Below are 20,453 nucleotides of genomic sequence, written 5' to 3'. Positions count from 1 at the left end.
ATAACATGCTTAGACGAAAAGAGCAACTCTCCCGGTAAATCACCCCAAACCACATTGGGTAAAGGACTGATCATGGATTTAAACAGGAACCCTCGTCACCAAGTACCTTCCTTTGTCAACGTACTCTAAAGGGCTCGTCCGGGATTTGAACCCAGGACCTCTCTCACCCATAGCGAGAATGATACCCCTAGACCAACGAGCCACATTTTGGTGGCTATTTTGCTTGATCAATTTGTTTTCACAAAACATGGTTAGACAGAAGCTCCGCACCCTAAGCGTGAATCATACCACGAGCCACGTTTCTGTAAGTGTTTTGGTTGACTGATTTGTTTTCAAATAACATGTTTAGACGAAAAGAGCAACTTCCCCAGTAAATCACCCCAAACCACGTTGGGTAAAGGACTGATCAAGTATTTGATCAGGAACCCTCATCACTAGGTACCTTCCTTTGTCAACGTACTCTAAAGGGCTTGTCCGGGATTTGAACCCGGGACCTCTCTCACCCATAACGAGAATGATACCCCTAGACCAACGAGCCACATTTTGGTGGCTGTTTTGCTTGATCAATTTGTTTTCACAAAACATGGTTAGACAGAAACTCCGCACCCTAAGCGTGAATCATACCACGAGCCACGTTTCTGTCAGTGTTTTGGTTGACTGATTTGTTTTCAAATAACATGTTTAGACGAAAAGAGCAACTTCCCCAGTAAATCACCCCAAACCACGTTGGGTAAAGGACTGATGTTGGATTGAAACAGGATCTCTCGTCACCAGGTACCTTCCTTTGTCAACGTACTCTAAAGGGCTTGTCCGGGATTTGAACCCGGGACCTCTCTTACCCATAGCGAGAATCATACCCCTAGACCAACGAGCCACATTTTGGTGGCTGTTTTGCTTGATCAATTTGTTTTCACAAACATGGTTAGACGGAAGCTCTGCACCCTAAGCGTGAATCATACCACGAGCCACGTTTCTGTCAGTGTTTTGGTTGACTGATTTGTTTTCACATAACATGCTTAGACAAAAAGATCAACTCTCCCAGTAAATCACCCCAAACCACGTTGGGTAAAGGACTGATCTTGGATTTAAACAGGAACCCTCGTCACCAGGTACCTTCCTTTGTCCACGTGCTCTAAAGGGCTTGTCCGGGATTTGAACCCGGGACCTCTCTCACCAATAGCGAGAATGATACCCCTAGACCAACGAGCCACTATTTGGTTGCAATTTGGTTCATCAATTTGTTTTCACAAAACATGGTTAGACAGAAGCTCCGCACCCTAAGCGTGAATCATACCACGAGCCACGTTTCTGTCAGTGTTTTGGTTCACTGATTTGTTTTCAAATAACATGCTTAGACAAAAAGCGCAACTTCCCCAGTAAATCACCCCAAACCACATTGGGTAAAGGACTGATCTTGTATTTGAACAGGAACCCTCGTCACCAGGTACCTTCCTTTGTCAGCGTACTCTAAAGGGCTCGTCCGGGATTTGAACCCGGGACCTCTCTCACCCATAGCGAGAATGATACCCCTAGACCAACGAGCCACTATTTGGTTGCAGTTTTGGTTCATCAATTTGTTTTCACAAAACATGGTTAGACAGAAGCTCCGCACCCTAAGATGGAATCATACCACGAGCCACGTTTCTGTCAGTGTTTTGGTTGACTGATTTATTTTCAAATGACATGTTTAGACGAAAAGAGCAACTTCCCCAGTAAATCACCCCAAACCACGTTGGGTAAAGGACTGATCTGGGATTGAAACAGGATCTCTCGTCACCAGGTACCTTCCTTTGTCAACGTACTCTAAAGGGCTTGTCCGGGATTTGAACCCGGGCCCTCTCGCACCCAAAGCGAGAATCATACCCCGAGACCAACGAGCCACATTTTGGTGGCTGTTTTGGTTCATCAATTTATTTTCACAAAACATGGTTAATCAGGAACTCCGCACTGAAAAGCGTGAATCATACCACGAGCCACGTTTCTGTCAGTGTTTTGGTTGACTGATTTGTTTTCACATAACATGCTTAGAGGAAAAGAGCAACTCTCCCGGTAAATCACCCCAAACCACGTAGGGTCAAGGACTGATCATGGATTTAAACAGGAACCCTCGTCACCAAGTACCTTCCATTGTCAACGTACTCTAAAAGGCTCGTCCGGGATTTGAACCCAGGACCTCTCTCACCCATAGCGAGAATGATACCCCTAGACCAACGAGGCACATTTTGGTGGCTGTTTTGCTTGATCAATTTGTTTTCACAAAACATGGTTAGACAGAAGCTCCGCACCCTAAGCGTGAATCATACCACGAGCCACGTTTCTGTCAGTGTTTTGGTTGACTGATTTGTTTTCACATAACATGCTTAGACAAAAAGATCAACTCTCCCAGTAAATCACCCCAAACCACGTTGGGTAAAGGACTGATCTTGGATTTAAACAGGAACCCTCGTCACCAGGTACCTTCCTTTGTCCACGTGCTCTAAAGGGCTTGTCCAGGATTTGAACCCGGGACCTCTCGCACCCGAAGCGAGAATCATAGCCCTAGACCAACGAGCCACTATTTGGTTGCAATTTTGGTTCAGCAATTTGTTTTCACAAAACATGGTTAGACAGAAGCTCCGCACCCTAAGCGTGAATCATACCACGAGCCACGTTTCTGTCAGTGTTTTGGTTGACTGATTTGTTTTCACATAACATGTTTAGACGAAAAGAGCAACTTCCCCAGTAAATCACCCCAAACCACGTTGGGTAAAGGACTGATCTTGGATTTAAACAGGATCTCTCGTCACCAGGTACCTTCCTTTGTCCACGTACTCTAAAGGGCTTGTCCGGGATTTGAAACCGGGACCTCTCGCACCCAAAGCGAGAATCATACCCCTAGACCAACGAGCCACATTTTGGTGGCTATTTTGCTTGATCAATTTGTTTTCACAAAACATGGTTTGACAGAAGCTCCGCACCCTAAGCGTGAATCATACCACGAGCCACGTTTCTGTCAGTGTTTTGGTTGACTGATTTGTTTTCACATAACATGCTTAGAGGAAAAGAGCAACTCTCCCGGTAAATCACCCCAAACCACGTAGGGTAAAGGACTGATCATGGATTTAAACAGGAACCCTCGTCAACAAGTACCTTCCTTTGTCAACGTACTCTAAAGGGCTCGTCCGGGATTTGAACCCAGGACCTCTCTCACCCATAGCGAGAATGATACCCCTAGACCAACGAGCCACATTTTGGTGGCTGTTTTGCTTGATCAATTTGTTTTCACAAAACATGGTTAGACAGAAGCTCCGCACCCTAAGCGTGAATCATACCACGAGCCACGTTTCTGTCAGTGTTTTGGTTGACTGATTTGTTTTCACATAACATGCTTAGACAAAAAGATCAACTCTCCCAGTAAATCACCCCAAACCACGTTGGGTAAAGGACTGATCTTGGATTTAAACAGGAACCCTCGTCACCAGGTACCTTCCTTTGTCCACGTGCTCTAAAGGGCTTGTCCAGGATTTAAACCCGGGACCTCTCGCACCCGAAGCGAGAATCATAGCCCTAGACCAACGAGCCACTATTTGGTTGCAATTTTGGTTCAGCAATTTGTTTTCACAAAACATGGTTAGACAGAAGCTCCGCACCCTAAGCGTGAATCATACCACGAGCCACGTTTCTGTCAGTGTTTTGGTTGACTGATTTGTTTTCACATAACATGTTTAGACGAAAAGAGCAACTTCCCCAGTAAATCACCCCAAACCACGTTGGGTAAAGGACTGATCTTGGATTTAAACAGGATCTCTCGTCACCAGGTACCTTCCTTTGTCCACGTACTCTAAAGGGCTTGTCCGGGATTTGAAACCGGGACCTCTCGCACCCAAAGCGAGAATCATACCCCGAGACCAACGAGCCACATTTTGGTGGCTGTTTTGGTTCATCAATTTATTTTCACAAAACATGGTTAATCAGGAACTCCGCACTGAAAAGCGTGAATCATACCACGAGCCACGTTTCTGTCAGTGTTTTGGTTGACTGATTTGTTTTCACATAACATGCTTAGACGAAAAGAGCAACTCTCCCGGTAAATCACCCCAAACCACGTAGGGTAAAGGACTGATCATGGATTTAAACAGGAACCCTCGTCACCAAGTACCTTCCTTTGTCAACGTACTCTAAAGGGCTCGTCCGGGATTTGAACCCAGGACCTCTCTCACCCATAGCGAGAATGATACCCCTAGACCAACGAGCCACATTTTGGTGGCTATTTTGCTTGATCAATTTGTTTTCACAAAACATGGTTAGACAGAAGCTCCGCACCCTAAGCGTGAATCATACCACGAGCCACGTTTCTGTAAGTGTTTTGGTTGACTGATTTGTTTTCAAATAACATGTTTAGACGAAAAGAGCAACTTCCCCAGTAAATCACCCCAAACCACGTTGGGTAAAGGACTGATCAAGTATTTGATCAGGAACCCTCATCACTAGGTACCTTCCTTTGTCAACGTACTCTAAAGGGCTTGTCCGGGATTTGAACCCGGGACCTCTCTCACCCATAACGAGAATGATACCCCTAGACCAACGAGCCACATTTTGGTGGCTGTTTTGCTTGATCAATTTGTTTTCACAAAACATGGTTAGACAGAAACTCCGCACCCTAAGCGTGAATCATACCACGAGCCACGTTTCTGTCAGTGTTTTGGTTGACTGATTTGTTTTCAAATAACATGTTTAGACGAAAAGAGCAACTTCCCCAGTAAATCACCCCAAACCACGTTGGGTAAAGGACTGATGTTGGATTGAAACAGGATCTCTCGTCACCAGGTACCTTCCTTTGTCAACGTACTCTAAAGGGCTTGTCCGGGATTTGAACCCGGGACCTCTCTTACCCATAGCGAGAATCATACCCCTAGACCAACGAGCCACATTTTGGTGGCTGTTTTGCTTGATCAATTTGTTTTCACAAACATGGTTAGACGGAAGCTCTGCACCCTAAGCGTGAATCATACCACGAGCCACGTTTCTGTCAGTGTTTTGGTTGACTGATTTGTTTTCACATAACATGCTTAGACAAAAAGATCAACTCTCCCAGTAAATCACCCCAAACCACGTTGGGTAAAGGACTGATCTTGGATTTAAACAGGAACCCTCGTCACCAGGTACCTTCCTTTGTCCACGTGCTCTAAAGGGCTTGTCCGGGATTTGAACCCGGGACCTCTCTCACCAATAGCGAGAATGATACCCCTAGACCAACGAGCCACTATTTGGTTGCAATTTGGTTCATCAATTTGTTTTCACAAAACATGGTTAGACAGAAGCTCCGCACCCTAAGCGTGAATCATACCACGAGCCACGTTTCTGTCAGTGTTTTGGTTCACTGATTTGTTTTCAAATAACATGCTTAGACAAAAAGCGCAACTTCCCCAGTAAATCACCCCAAACCACATTGGGTAAAGGACTGATCTTGTATTTGAACAGGAACCCTCGTCACCAGGTACCTTCCTTTGTCAGCGTACTCTAAAGGGCTCGTCCGGGATTTGAACCCGGGACCTCTCTCACCCATAGCGAGAATGATACCCCTAGACCAACGAGCCACTATTTGGTTGCAGTTTTGGTTCATCAATTTGTTTTCACAAAACATGGTTAGACAGAAGCTCCGCACCCTAAGATGGAATCATACCACGAGCCACGTTTCTGTCAGTGTTTTGGTTGACTGATTTATTTTCAAATGACATGTTTAGACGAAAAGAGCAACTTCCCCAGTAAATCACCCCAAACCACGTTGGGTAAAGGACTGATCTTGGATTGAAACAGGATCTCTCGTCACCAGGTACCTTCCTTTGTCAACGTACTCTAAAGGGCTTGTCCGGGATTTGAACCCGGGCCCTCTCGCACCCAAAGCGAGAATCATACCCCGAGACCAACGAGCCACATTTTGGTGGCTGTTTTGGTTCATCAATTTATTTTCACAAAACATGGTTAATCAGGAACTCCGCACTGAAAAGCGTGAATCATACCACGAGCCACGTTTCTGTCAGTGTTTTGGTTGACTGATTTGTTTTCACATAACATGCTTAGAGGAAAAGAGCAACTCTCCCGGTAAATCACCCCAAACCACGTAGGGTAAAGGACTGATCATGGATTTAAACAGGAACCCTCGTCACCAAGTACCTTCCTTTGTCAACGTACTCTAAAGGGCTCGTCCGGGATTTGAACCCAGGACCTCTCTCACCCATAGCGAGAATGATACCCCTAGACCAACGAGGCACATTTTGGTGGCTGTTTTGCTTGATCAATTTGTTTTCACAAAACATGGTTAGACAGAAGCTCCGCACCCTAAGCGTGAATCATACCACGAGCCACGTTTCTGTCAGTGTTTTGGTTGACTGATTTGTTTTCACATAACATGCTTAGACAAAAAGATCAACTCTCCCAGTAAATCACCCCAAACCACGTTGGGTAAAGGACTGATCTTGGATTTAAACAGGAACCCTCGTCACCAGGTACCTTCCTTTGTCCACGTGCTCTAAAGGGCTTGTCCAGGATTTGAACCCGGGACCTCTCGCACCCGAAGCGAGAATCATAGCCCTAGACCAACGAGCCACTATTTGGTTGCAATTTTGGTTCAGCAATTTGTTTTCACAAAACATGGTTAGACAGAAGCTCCGCACCCTAAGCGTGAATCATACCACGAGCCACGTTTCTGTAAGTGTTTTGGTTGACTGATTTGTTTTCAAATAACATGTTTAGACGAAAAGAGCAACTTCCCCAGTAAATCACCCCAAACCACGTTGGGTAAAGGACTGATCAAGTATTTGATCAGGAACCCTCATCACTAGGTACCTTCCTTTGTCAACGTACTCTAAAGGGCTTGTCCGGGATTTGAACCCGGGACCTCTCTCACCCATAACGAGAATGATACCCCTAGACCAACGAGCCACATTTTGGTGGCTGTTTTGCTTGATCAATTTGTTTTCACAAAACATGGTTAGACAGAAACTCCGCACCCTAAGCGTGAATCATACCACGAGCCACGTTTCTGTCAGTGTTTTGGTTGACTGATTTGTTTTCAAATAACATGTTTAGACGAAAAGAGCAACTTCCCCAGTAAATCACCCCAAACCACCTTGGGTAAAGGACTGATGTTGGATTGAAACAGGATCTCTCGTCACCAGGTACCTTCCTTTGTCAACGTACTCTAAAGGGCTTGTCCGGGATTTGAACCCGGGACCTCTCTTACCCATAGCGAGAATCATACCCCTAGACCAACGAGCCACATTTTGGTGGCTGTTTTGCTTGATCAATTTGTTTTCACAAACATGGTTAGACGGAAGCTCTGCACCCTAAGCGTGAATCATACCACGAGCCACGTTTCTGTCAGTGTTTTGGTTGACTGATTTGTTTTCACATAACATGCTTAGACAAAAAGATCAACTCTCCCAGTAAATCACCCCAAACCATGTTGGGTAAAGGACTGATCTTGGATTTAAACAGGAACCCTCGTCACCAGGTACCTTCCTTTGTCCACGTGCTCTAAAGGGCTTGTCCGGGATTTGAACCCGGGACCTCTCTCACCAATAGCGAGAATGATACCCCTAGACCAACAAGCCACTATTTGGTTGCAATTTGGTTCATCAATTTGTTTTCACAAAACATGGTTAGACAGAAGCTCCGCACCCTAAGCGTGAATCATACCACGAGCCACGTTTCTGTCAGTGTTTTGGTTCACTGATTTGTTTTCACATAACATGCTTAGACAAAAAGAGCAACTCTCCCAGTAAATCACCCCAAACCACGTTTGGTAAAGGACTGATCTTGGATTTAAACAGGAACCCTCGTCACCAGGTACCTTCCTTTGTCAACGTACCCTAAAGGGTTCGTCCGGGATTTGAACCCGGGACCTCTTGCACCCAAAGCGAGAATCATACTCCTTGACCAACGAAGCACATTTTGGTGGCTGTTTTGCTTGACCAATTTGTTTTCACAAAACCTGGTTAATCAGAAGCTCCGCACTGAAAAGCGTGAATCATACCACGAGCCACGTTTCTGTCAGTGTTTTGGTTGACTGATTTGTTTTCACATAACATGCTTAGACAAAAAGAGCAACTCTCCCAGTAAATCACCCCAAACCACGTCGGGTAAAGGACTGATCTTGGATTTAAACAGGATCTCTCGTCACCAGGTACCTTCCTTTGTCAACGTACTCTAAAGGGCTCGGCCGGGATTTCAACCCGGGACCTCTCGCACCCTAAGCGTGAATCATACCACGAGCCACGTTTTTGTCAGTGTTTTGGTTTACTGATTTGTTTTCACATAACATGTTTGGACAAAAAGAGCAACTCTCCCAGTAAATCACCCCAAACCACGTCGGGTAAAGGACTGATCTTGGATTTACACCAGGTACCTTCCTTTGTCAATGTACTCTGAAGGGCTCGTCCGGGATTCGAACCCGGGATCTCTCGCACCCAAAGCGAGAATCATACCCCTAGACCAACGAGCCATATTTTGTTGGATGTTTTGGTTCATCAATTTATTTTCAAAAAACATGGTTAATCAGAAGCTCCGCACTGAATAGCGTGAATCATACCACGAGCCACGTTTCTGTCAGTGTTTTGGTTCACTGATTTGTTTTCAAATAACATGCTTAGACAAAAAGCGCAACTTCCCCAGTAAATCACCCCAAACCACATTGGGTAAAGGACTGATCTTGTATTTGAACAGGAACCCTCGTCACCAGGTACCTTCCTTTGTCAGCGTACTCTAAAGGGCTCGTCCGGGATTTGAACCCGGGACCTCTCTCACCCATAGCGAGAATGATACCCCTAGACCAACGAGCCACTATTTGGTTGCAGTTTTGGTTCATCAATTTGTTTTCACAAAACATGGTTAGACAGAAGCTCCGCACCCTAAGATGGAATCATACCACGAGCCACGTTTCTGTCAGTGTTTTGGTTGACTGATTTATTTTCAAATGACATGTTTAGACGAAAAGAGCAACTTCCCCAGTAAATCACCCCAAACCACGTTGGGTAAAGGACTGATCTTGGATTGAAACAGGATCTCTCGTCACCAGGTACCTTCCTTTGTCAACGTACTCTAAAGGGCTTGTCCGGGATTTGAACCCGGGCCCTCTCGCACCCAAAGCGAGAATCATACCCCGAGACCAACGAGCCACATTTTGGTGGCTGTTTTGGTTCATCAATTTATTTTCACAAAACATGGTTAATCAGGAACTCCGCACTGAAAAGCGTGAATCATACCACGAGCCACGTTTCTGTCAGTGTTTTGGTTGACTGATTTGTTTTCACATAACATGCTTAGAGGAAAAGAGCAACTCTCCCGGTAAATCACCCCAAACCACGTAGGGTAAAGGACTGATCATGGATTTAAACAGGAACCCTCGTCACCAAGTACCTTCCTTTGTCAACGTACTCTAAAGGGCTCGTCCGGGATTTGAACCCAGGACCTCTCTCACCCATAGCGAGAATGATACCCCTAGACCAACGAGGCACATTTTGGTGGCTGTTTTGCTTGATCAATTTGTTTTCACAAAACATGGTTAGACAGAAGCTCCGCACCCTAAGCGTGAATCATACCACGAGCCACGTTTCTGTCAGTGTTTTGGTTGACTGATTTGTTTTCACATAACATGCTTAGACAAAAAGATCAACTCTCCCAGTAAATCACCCCAAACCACGTTGGGTAAAGGACTGATCTTGGATTTAAACAGGAACCCTCGTCACCAGGTACCTTCCTTTGTCCACGTGCTCTAAAGGGCTTGTCCAGGATTTGAACCCGGGACCTCTCGCACCCGAAGCGAGAATCATAGCCCTAGACCAACGAGCCACTATTTGGTTGCAATTTTGGTTCAGCAATTTGTTTTCACAAAACATGGTTAGACAGAAGCTCCGCACCCTAAGCGTGAATCATACCACGAGCCACGTTTCTGTCAGTGTTTTGGTTGACTGATTTGTTTTCACATAACATGTTTAGACGAAAAGAGCAACTTCCCCAGTAAATCACCCCAAACCACGTTGGGTAAAGGACTGATCTTGGATTTAAACAGGATCTCTCGTCACCAGGTACCTTCCTTTGTCCACGTACTCTAAAGGGCTTGTCCGGGATTTGAAACCGGGACCTCTCGCACCCAAAGCGAGAATCATACCCCTAGACCAACGAGCCACATTTTGGTGGCTATTTTGCTTGATCAATTTGTTTTCACAAAACATGGTTTGACAGAAGCTCCGCACCCTAAGCGTGAATCATACCACGAGCCACGTTTCTGTAAGTGTTTTGGTTGACTGATTTGTTTTCAAATAACATGTTTAGACGAAAAGAGCAACTTCCCCAGTAAATCACCCCAAACCACGTTGGGTAAAGGACTGATCAAGTATTTGATCAGGAACCCTCATCACTAGGTACCTTCCTTTGTCAACGTACTCTAAAGGGCTTGTCCGGGATTTGAACCCGGGACCTCTCTCACCCATAACGAGAATGATACCCCTAGACCAACGAGCCACATTTTGGTGGCTGTTTTGCTTGATCAATTTGTTTTCACAAAACATGGTTAGACAGAAACTCCGCACCCTAAGCGTGAATCATACCACGAGCCACGTTTCTGTCAGTGTTTTGGTTGACTGATTTGTTTTCAAATAACATGTTTAGACGAAAAGAGCAACTTCCCCAGTAAATCACCCCAAACCACCTTGGGTAAAGGACTGATGTTGGATTGAAACAGGATCTCTCGTCACCAGGTACCTTCCTTTGTCAACGTACTCTAAAGGGCTTGTCCGGGATTTGAACCCGGGACCTCTCTTACCCATAGCGAGAATCATACCCCTAGACCAACGAGCCACATTTTGGTGGCTGTTTTGCTTGATCAATTTGTTTTCACAAACATGGTTAGACGGAAGCTCTGCACCCTAAGCGTGAATCATACCACGAGCCACGTTTCTGTCAGTGTTTTGGTTGACTGATTTGTTTTCACATAACATGCTTAGACAAAAAGATCAACTCTCCCAGTAAATCACCCCAAACCATGTTGGGTAAAGGACTGATCTTGGATTTAAACAGGAACCCTCGTCACCAGGTACCTTCCTTTGTCCACGTGCTCTAAAGGGCTTGTCCGGGATTTGAACCCGGGACCTCTCTCACCAATAGCGAGAATGATACCCCTAGACCAACAAGCCACTATTTGGTTGCAATTTGGTTCATCAATTTGTTTTCACAAAACATGGTTAGACAGAAGCTCCGCACCCTAAGCGTGAATCATACCACGAGCCACGTTTCTGTCAGTGTTTTGGTTCACTGATTTGTTTTCACATAACATGCTTAGACAAAAAGAGCAACTCTCCCAGTAAATCACCCCAAACCACGGTGGGTAAATGACTGATGTTGGATTGAAACAGGATCTCTCGTCACCAGGTACCTTCCTTTGTCAACGTACTCTAAAGGGCTTGTCCGGGATTTGAACCCGGGACCTCTCTTACCCATAGCGAGAATCATACCCCTAGACCAACGAGCCACATTTTGGTGGCTGTTTTGCTTGATCAATTTGTTTTCACAAACATGGTTAGACGGAAGCTCTGCACCCTAAGCGTGAATCATACCACGAGCCACGTTTCTGTCAGTGTTTTGGTTGACTGATTTGTTTTCACATAACATGCTTAGACAAAAAGATCAACTCTCCCAGTAAATCACCCCAAACCATGTTGGGTAAAGGACTGATCTTGGATTTAAACAGGAACCCTCGTCACCAGGTACCTTCCTTTGTCCACGTGCTCTAAAGGGCTTGTCCGGGATTTGAACCCGGGACCTCTCTCACCAATAGCGAGAATGATACCCCTAGACCAACAAGCCACTATTTGGTTGCAATTTGGTTCATCAATTTGTTTTCACAAAACATGGTTAGACAGAAGCTCCGCACCCTAAGCGTGAATCATACCACGAGCCACGTTTCTGTCAGTGTTTTGGTTCACTGATTTGTTTTCACATAACATGCTTAGACAAAAAGAGCAACTCTCCCAGTAAATCACCCCAAACCACGGTGGGTAAATGACTGATCTTGGATTTAAACAGGAACCCTCTTCACCAGGTACCTTCCTTTGTCAACGTACTCTAAAGGGCTCATCCGGGATTTGAACCCGGGACCTCTCTCACCCATAGCGAGAATGATACCCCTAGACCACCGAGCCACATTTTGGTGGCTGTTTTGGTTCATCAATTTATTTTCACAAAACATGGTTAATCAGGAACTCCGCACTGAAAAGCGTAAATCATACCACGAGCCACGTTTCTGTCAGTGTTTTGGTTGACTGATTTGTTTTCACATAACATGCTTAGACAAAAAGATCAACTCTCCCAGTAAATCACCCCAAACCATGTTGGGTAAAGGACTGATCTTGGATTTAAACAGGAACCCTCGTCACCAGGTACCTTCCTTTGTCCACGTGCTCTAAAGGGCTTGTCCGGGATTTGAACCCGGGACCTCTCTCACCAATAGCGAGAATGATACCCCTAGACCAACAAGCCACTATTTGGTTGCAATTTGGTTCATCAATTTGTTTTCACAAAACATGGTTAGACAGAAGCTCCGCACCCTAAGCGTGAATCATACCACGAGCCACGTTTCTGTCAGTGTTTTGGTTCACTGATTTGTTTTCACATAACATGCTTAGACAAAAAGAGCAACTCTCCCAGTAAATCACCCCAAACCACGGTGGGTAAATGACTGATCTTGGATTTAAACAGGAACCCTCTTCACCAGGTACCTTCCTTTGTCAACGTACTCTAAAGGGCTCATCCGGGATTTGAACCCGGGACCTCTCTCACCCATAGCGAGAATGATACCCCTAGACCACCGAGCCACATTTTGGTGGCTGTTTTGGTTCATCAATTTATTTTCACAAAACATGGTTAATCAGGAACTCCGCACTGAAAAGCGTAAATCATACCACGAGCCACGTTTCTGTCAGTGTTTTGGTTGACTGATTTGTTTTCACATAACATGCTTAGACGAAAAGAGCAACTCTCCCGGTAAATCACCCCAAACCACGTAGGGTAAAGGACTGATCATGGATTTAAACAGGAACCCTCGTCACCAAGTACCTTCCTTTGTCCACGTACTCTAAAGGGCTCGTCCGGGATTTGAACCCAGGACCTCTCTCACCCATAGCGAGAATGATAACCCTAGACCAACGAGCCACATTTTGGTGACTGTTTTGCTTGATCAATTTGTTTTCACAAAACATGGTTAGACAGAAGCTCCGCACCCTAAGATTGAATCATACCACGAGCCACGTTTCTGTCAGTGTTTTGGTTGACTGATTTGTTTTCACATAACATGTTTAGACGAAAAGAGCAACTTCCCCAGTAAATCACCCCAAACCACGTTGGGTAAAGGACTGATCAAGTATTTGATCAGGAACCCTCTTCACCAGATACCTTTCTTTGTCAACGTACTCTAAAGGGCTCGTCCGGGATTTGAACCCGGGACCTCTCACACCCAAAGCGAAAATCATACTGCTAGACCAACGAGCCACGATTTGGTTGCAGTTTTGGTTCATCAATTTGTTTTCACAAAACATGGTTAGACAGAAGCTCCGCACCCTAAGCGTGAATCATACCACGAGCCACGTTTCTGTCAGTGTTTTGGTTCACTGATTTGTTTTCACATAACATGCTTAGACAAAAAGAGCAACTCTCCCAGTAAATCACCCCAAACCACGTTGGGTAAATGACTGATCTTGGATTTAAACAGGAACCCTCTTCACCAGGTACCTTCCTTTGTCAACGTACTCTAAAGGGCTCGTCCGGGATTTGAACCCGGGACCTCTCTCACCCATAGCGAGAATCATACCCCTAGACCAACGAGCCACTATTTGGTTGCAGTTTTGGTTCATCAATTTGTTTTCACAAAACATGGTTAGACAGAAGCTCCGCACCCGAAGCGTGAATCATACCACGAGCCACGTTTCTGTCAGTGTTTTGGTTCACTGATTTGTTTTCACATAACATGCTTAGACAAAAAGAGCAACTCTCCCAGTAAATCACCCCAAACCACGTTGGGTAAATGACTGATCTTGGATTTAAACAGGAACCCTCTTCACCAGGTACCTTCCTTTGTCAACGTACTCTAAAGGGCTTGTCCAGGATTTGAACCCGGGCCCTCTCGCACCCAAAGCGAGAATCATACCCCGAGACCAACGAGCCACATTTTGGTGGCTGTTTTGGTTCATCAATTTATTTTCACAAAACATGGTTAATCAGGAACTCCGCACTGAAAAGCGTGAATCATACCACGAGCCACGTTTCTGTCAGTGTTTTGGTTGACTGATTTGTTTTCACATAACATGCTTAGAGGAAAAGAGCAACTCTCCCGGTAAATCACCCCAAACCACGTAGGGTAAAGGACTGATCATGGATTTAAACAGGAACCCTCGTCACCAAGTACCTTCCTTTGTCCACGTACTCTAAAGGGCTCGTTCGGGATTTGAACCCAGGACCTCTCTCACCCATAGCGAGAATGATACCCCTAGACCAACGAGCCACATTTTGGTGGCTGTTTTGCTTGATCAATTTGTTTTCACAAAACATGGTTAGACAGAAGCTCCGCACCCTAAGCGTGAATCATACCACGAGCCACGTTTCTGTCAGTGTTTTGGTTGACTGATTTGTTTTCACATAACATGCTTAGACAAAAAGATCAACTCTCCCAGTAAATCACCCGAAACCACGTTGGGTCAATGACTGATCTTGGATTTAAACAGGAACCCTCTTCACCAGGTACCTTCCTTTGTCAACGTACTCTAAAGGGCTCGTCCGGGATTTGAACCCGGGACCTCTCTCACCCATAGCGAGAATGATACCCCTAGACCACCGAGCCACAGTTTGGTGGCTGTTTTGGTTCATCAATTTATTTTCACAAAACATGGTTAATCAGGAACTCCGCACTGAAAAGCGTAAATCATACCACGAGCCATGTTTCTGTCAGTGTTTTGGTTGACTGATTTGTTTTCACATAACATGCTTAGACGAAAAGAGCAACTCTCCCGGTAAATCACCCCAAACCACGTAGGGTAAAGGACTGATCATGGATTTAAACAGGAACCCTCGTCACCAAGTACCTTCCTTTGTCCACGTACTCTAAAGGGCTCGTCCGGGATTTGAACCCAGGACCTCTCTCAACCATAGCGAGAATGATAACCCTAGACCAACGAGCCACATTTTGGTGGCTGTTTTGCTTGATCAATTTGTTTTCACAAAACATGGTTAGACAGAAGCTCCGCACCCTAAGATTGAATCATACCACGAGCCACGTTTCTGTCAGTGTTTTGGTTGACTGATTTGTTTTCACATAACATGTTTAGACGAAAAGAGCAACTTCCCCAGTAAATCACCCCAAACCACGTTGGGTAAAGGACTGATCAAGTATTTGATCAGGAACCCTCTTCACCAGATAACTTCCTTTGTCAACGTACTCTAAAGGGCTCGTCCGGGATTTGAACCCGGGACCTCTCACACCCGAAGCGAGAATCATACTCCTAGACCAACGAGCCACGATTTGGTTGCAGTTTTGGTTCATCAATTTGTTTTCACAAAACATGGTTAGACAGAAGCTCCGCACCCTAAGATTGAATCATACCACGAGCCACGTTTCTGTCAGTGTTTTGGTTGACTGATTTATTTTCACATAACATGCTTGGACAAAAAGAGCAACTCTCCCAGTAAATCACCCCAAACCACGTTGGGTAAAGGACTGATCTTGGATTTAAACAGGAACTCTCGTCACCAGGTACCTTCCTTTGTCCACGTACTCTAAAGGGCTTGTCCGGGATTTGAAACCGGGACCTCTCGCACCCAAAGCGAGAATCATACCCCGAGACCAACGAGCCACATTTTGGTGGCTGTTTTGGTTCATCAATTTATTTTCACAAAACATGGTTAATCAGGAACTCCGCACTGAAAAGCGTGAATCATACCACGAGCCACGTTTCTGTCAGTGTTTTGGTTGACTGATTTGTTTTCACATAACATGCTTAGAGGAAAAGAGCAACTCTTCCGGTAAATCACCCCAAACCACGTAGGGTAAAGGACTGATCATGGATTTAAACAGGAACCCTCGTCACCAAGTACCTTCCTTTGTCAACGTACTCTAAAGGGCTCGTCCGGGATTTGAACCCAGGACCTCTCGCACCCGAAGCGAGAATCATACCCCTAGACCAAAGAGCCACTATTTGGTTGCAATTTTGGTTCAGCAATTTGTTTTCACAAAACATGGTTAGACAGAAGCTCCGCACCCTAAGCGTGAATCATACCACGAGCCACGTTTCTGTCAGTGTTTTGGTTGACTGATTTGTTTTTACATAACATGCTTAGACAAAAAGATCAACTCTCCCAGTAAATCACCCCAAACCACGTTGGGTAAAGGACTGATCTTGGATTTAAACAGGAACCCTCGTCACCAGGTACCTTCCTTTGTCCACGTGCTGTAAAAGGGCTTGTCCGGGATTTGAACCCGGGACCTCTCGCACCCGAAGCGAGAATCATACCCCTAGACCAAAGAGCCACTATTTGGTTGCAATTTTGGTTCAGCAATTTGTTTTCACAAAACATGGTTAGACAGAAGCTCCGCACCCTAAGCGTGAATCATACCACGAGCCACGTTTCTGTCAGTGTTTTGGTTGACTGATTTGTTTTCACATAACATGTTTAGACGAAAAGAGCAACTTCCCCAGTAAATCACCCCAAACCACGTTGGGTAAAGGACTGATCAAGTATTTGATCAGGAACCCTCTTCACCAGATACCTTCCTTTGTCAACATAGTCTAAAGGGCTCGTCCGGGATTTGAACCCAGGACCTCTCACACCCGAAGCGAGAATCATACTCCTAGACCAACGAGCCACGATTTGGTTGCAGTTTTGGTTCATCAATTTGTTTTCACAAAACATGGTTAGACAGAAGCTCCGCACCCTAAGCGTGAATCATACCACGAGCCACGTTTCTGTCAGTGTTTTGGTTGACTGATTTATTTTCACATAACATGCTTGGACAAAAAGAGCAACTCTCCCAGTAAATCACCCCAAACCACGTTGGGTAAAGGACTGATCTTGGATTGAAACAGGATCTCTCGTCACCAGGTACCTTCCTTTGTCCACGTACTCTAAAGGGCTTGTCCGGGATTTGAACCCGGGCCCTCTCGCACCCAAAGCGAGAATAATACCCCGAGACCAACGAGCCACATTTTGGTGGCTGTTTTGGTTCATCAATTTATTTTCACAAAACATGGTTAATCAGGAACTCCGCACTGAAAAGCGTGAATCATACCACGAGCCACGTTTCTGTCAGTGCTTTGGTTGACTGATTTGTTTTCACATAACATGCTTAGACAAAAAGATCAACTCTCCCAGTAAATCACCCCAAACCACGTTGGGTAAAGGACTGATCTTGGATTTAAACAGGAACCCTCGTCACCAAGTACCTTCCTTTGTCAACGTACTCTAAAGGGCTCGTCCGGGATTTGAACCCAGGACCTCTCTCACCCATAGCGAGAATGATACCCCTAGACCAACGAGCCACATTTTGGTGGCTATTTTGCTTGATCAATTTGTTTTCACAAAACATGGTTAGACAGAAGCTCCGCACCCTAAGCGTGAATCATACCACGAGCCACGTTTCTGTAAGTGTTTTGGTTGACTGATTTGTTTTCAAATAACATGTTTAGACGAAAAGAGCAACTTCCCCAGTAAATCACCCCAAACCACGTTGTGTAAAGGACTGATCAAGTATTTGATCAGGAACCCTCATCACTAGGTACCTTCCTTTGTCAACGTACTCTAAAGGGCTTGTCCGGGATTTGAACCCGGGACCTCTCTCACCCATAGCGAGAATGATACCCCTAGACCAACTAGCCACATTTTGGTGGCTATTTTGCTTGATAAATTTGTTTTCACAAAACATGGTTAGACAGAAGCTCCGCACCCTAAGCGTGAATCATACCACGAGCCACGTTTTTGTAAGTGTTTTGGTTGACTGATTTGTTTTCAAATAACATGTTTAGACGAAAAGAGCAACTTCCCCAGTAAATCACCCCAAACCACGTTGGGTAAAGGACTGATCAAGTATTTGATCAGGAACCCACATCACTAGGTACCTTCCTTTGTCAACGTACTCTAAAGGGCTTGTCCGGGATTTGAACCCAGGACCTCTCTCACCCATAGCGAGAATGATACCCCTAGACCAACAAGCCACATTTTGGTGGCTGTTTTGCTTGATCAATTTGTTTTCACAAAACATGGTTAGACAGAAACTCCGCACCCTAAGCGTGAATCATACCACGAGCCACGTTTCTGTCAGTGTTTTGGTTGACTGATTTGTTTTCAAATAACATGTTTAGACGAAAAGAGCAACTTCCCCAGTAAATCACCCCAAACCACATTGGGTAAAGGACTGATGTTGGATTGAAGCAGGATCTCTCGTCACCAGGTACCTTCCTTTGTCAACGTACTCTAAAGGGCTCGTCCGGGATTTGAACCCGGGACCTCTCTTACCCATAGCGAGAATCATACCCCTAGACCAACGAGCCACATTTTGGTGGCTGTTTTGCTTGATCAATTTGTTTTCACAAACATGGTTAGACAGAAGCTCCGCACCCTAAGCGTGAATCATACCACGAGCCACGTTTCTGTCAGTGTTTTGGTTGACTGATTTGTTTTCACATAACATGTTTAGACGAAAAGAGCAACTTCCCCAGTAAATCACCCCAAACCACGTTGGGTAAAGGACTGATCAAGTATTTGATCAGGAACCCACATCACTAGGTACCTTCCTTTGTCAACGTACTCTAAAGGGCTTGTCCGGGATTTGAACCCAGGACCTCTCTCACCCATAGCGAGAATGATACCCCTAGACCAACAAGCCACATTTTGGTGGCTGTTTTGCTTGATCAATTTGTTTTCACAAAACATGGTTAGACAGAAACTCCGCACCCTAAGCGTGAATCATACCACGAGCCACGTTTCTGTCAGTGTTTTGGTTGACTGATTTGTTTTCAAATAACATGTTTAGACGAAAAGAGCAACTTCCCCAGTAAATCACCCCAAACCACATTGGGTAAAGGACTGATGTTGGATTGAAGCAGGATCTCTCGTCACCAGGTACCTTCCTTTGTCAACGTACTCTAAAGGGCTCGTCCGGGATTTGAACCCGGGACCTCTCTTACCCATAGCGAGAATCATACCCCTAGACCAACGAGCCACATTTTGGTGGCTGTTTTGCTTGATCAATTTGTTTTCACAAACATGGTTAGACAGAAGCTCCGCACCCTAAGCGTGAATCATACCACGAGCCACGTTTCTGTCAGTGTTTTGGTTGACTGATTTGTTTTCACATAACATGCTTAGACAAAAAGATGAACTCTCCCAGTAAATCACCCCAAACCACGTTGGGTAAAGGACTGATCTTGGATTTAAACAGGAACCCTCGTCACCAGTTACCTTCCTTTGTCCACGTGCTCTAAAGGGCTTGTCCGGGATTTGAACCCGGGACCTCTCGCACCCGAAGCGAGAATCATACCCCTAGACCGAGCCACTATTTGGTTGCAATTTTGGTTCAGCAATTTGTTTTCACAAAACATGGTTAGACAGAAGCTCCGCACCCTAAGCGTGAATCATACCACGAGCCACGTTTCTGTCAGTGTGTTGGTTGACTGATTTGTTTTCATATAACATGTTTAGACGAAAAGAGCAACTTCCCCAGTAAATCACCCCAAACCACGTTGGGTAAAGGACTGATCAAGTATTTGATCAGGAACCCTCTTCACCAGATTACTTCCTTTGTCAACGTACTCTAAAGGGCTCGTCCGGGATTTGAACCCGGGACCTCTCACACCCGAAGCGAGAATCATACTCCTAGACCAACGAGCCACGATTTGGTTGCAGTTTTGGTTCATCAATTTGTTTTCACAAAACATGGTTAGACAGAAGCTCCGCACCCTAAGATTGAATCATACCACGAGCCACGTTTCTGTCAGTGTTTTGGTTGACTGATTTATTTTCACATAACATGCTTGGACAAAAAGAGCAACTCTCCCAGTAAATCACCCCAAACCACGTTGGGTAAAGGACTGATCTTGGATTGAAACAGGATCTCTCGTCACCAGGTACCTTCCTTTGTCCACGTACTCTAAAGGGCTTGTCCGGGATTTGAAACCGGGACCTCTCGTACCCAAAGCGAGAATCATACCCCGAGACCAACGAGCCACATTTTGGTGGCTGTTTTGGTTCATCAATTTATTTTCACAAAACATGGTTAATCAGGAACTCCGCACTGAAAAGCGTGAATCATACCACGAGCCACGTTTCTGTAAGTGTTTTGGTTGACTGATTTGTTTTCACATAACATGCTTAGACGAAAAGAGCAACTCTCCCGGTAAATCACCCCAAACCACGTAGGGTAAAGGACTGATCATGGA

The 20,453-nt window shown here is 45.2% G+C and overlaps 6 non-coding genes across 6 annotated transcripts; all 6 read right to left on the bottom strand.

Moving 5' to 3' along the window:
- Positions 1–8,410: 8,410 nt before the first annotated feature.
- On the bottom strand, positions 8,411–8,482 carry trnap-ugg. Its single transcript has one exon. It is a non-coding gene; the product is annotated as a tRNA-Pro (tRNA).
- Positions 8,483–13,449: 4,967 nt separating this feature from the next.
- trnap-ugg lies at positions 13,450–13,521 on the bottom strand. The gene has a single exon. It is a non-coding gene; the product is annotated as a tRNA-Pro (tRNA).
- A 1,946-nt stretch (positions 13,522–15,467) lies between these two features.
- Positions 15,468–15,539, bottom strand: trnap-cgg. Its single transcript has one exon. It is a non-coding gene; the product is annotated as a tRNA-Pro (tRNA).
- A 601-nt stretch (positions 15,540–16,140) lies between these two features.
- trnap-cgg lies at positions 16,141–16,212 on the bottom strand. Its single transcript has one exon. It is a non-coding gene; the product is annotated as a tRNA-Pro (tRNA).
- A 601-nt stretch (positions 16,213–16,813) lies between these two features.
- On the bottom strand, positions 16,814–16,885 carry trnap-cgg. The gene has a single exon. It is a non-coding gene; the product is annotated as a tRNA-Pro (tRNA).
- Positions 16,886–19,833: 2,948 nt separating this feature from the next.
- Positions 19,834–19,905, bottom strand: trnap-cgg. The gene has a single exon. It is a non-coding gene; the product is annotated as a tRNA-Pro (tRNA).
- Between the last annotated feature and the right edge of the window lie 548 nt (positions 19,906–20,453).

Source organism: Hypomesus transpacificus, unplaced genomic scaffold, assembly GCF_021917145.1.
Source record: "Hypomesus transpacificus isolate Combined female unplaced genomic scaffold, fHypTra1 scaffold_152, whole genome shotgun sequence".
Taxonomy (NCBI): domain Eukaryota; kingdom Metazoa; phylum Chordata; class Actinopteri; order Osmeriformes; family Osmeridae; genus Hypomesus; species Hypomesus transpacificus.
This window is presented reverse-complemented; position numbering and strand designations above follow the sequence as displayed.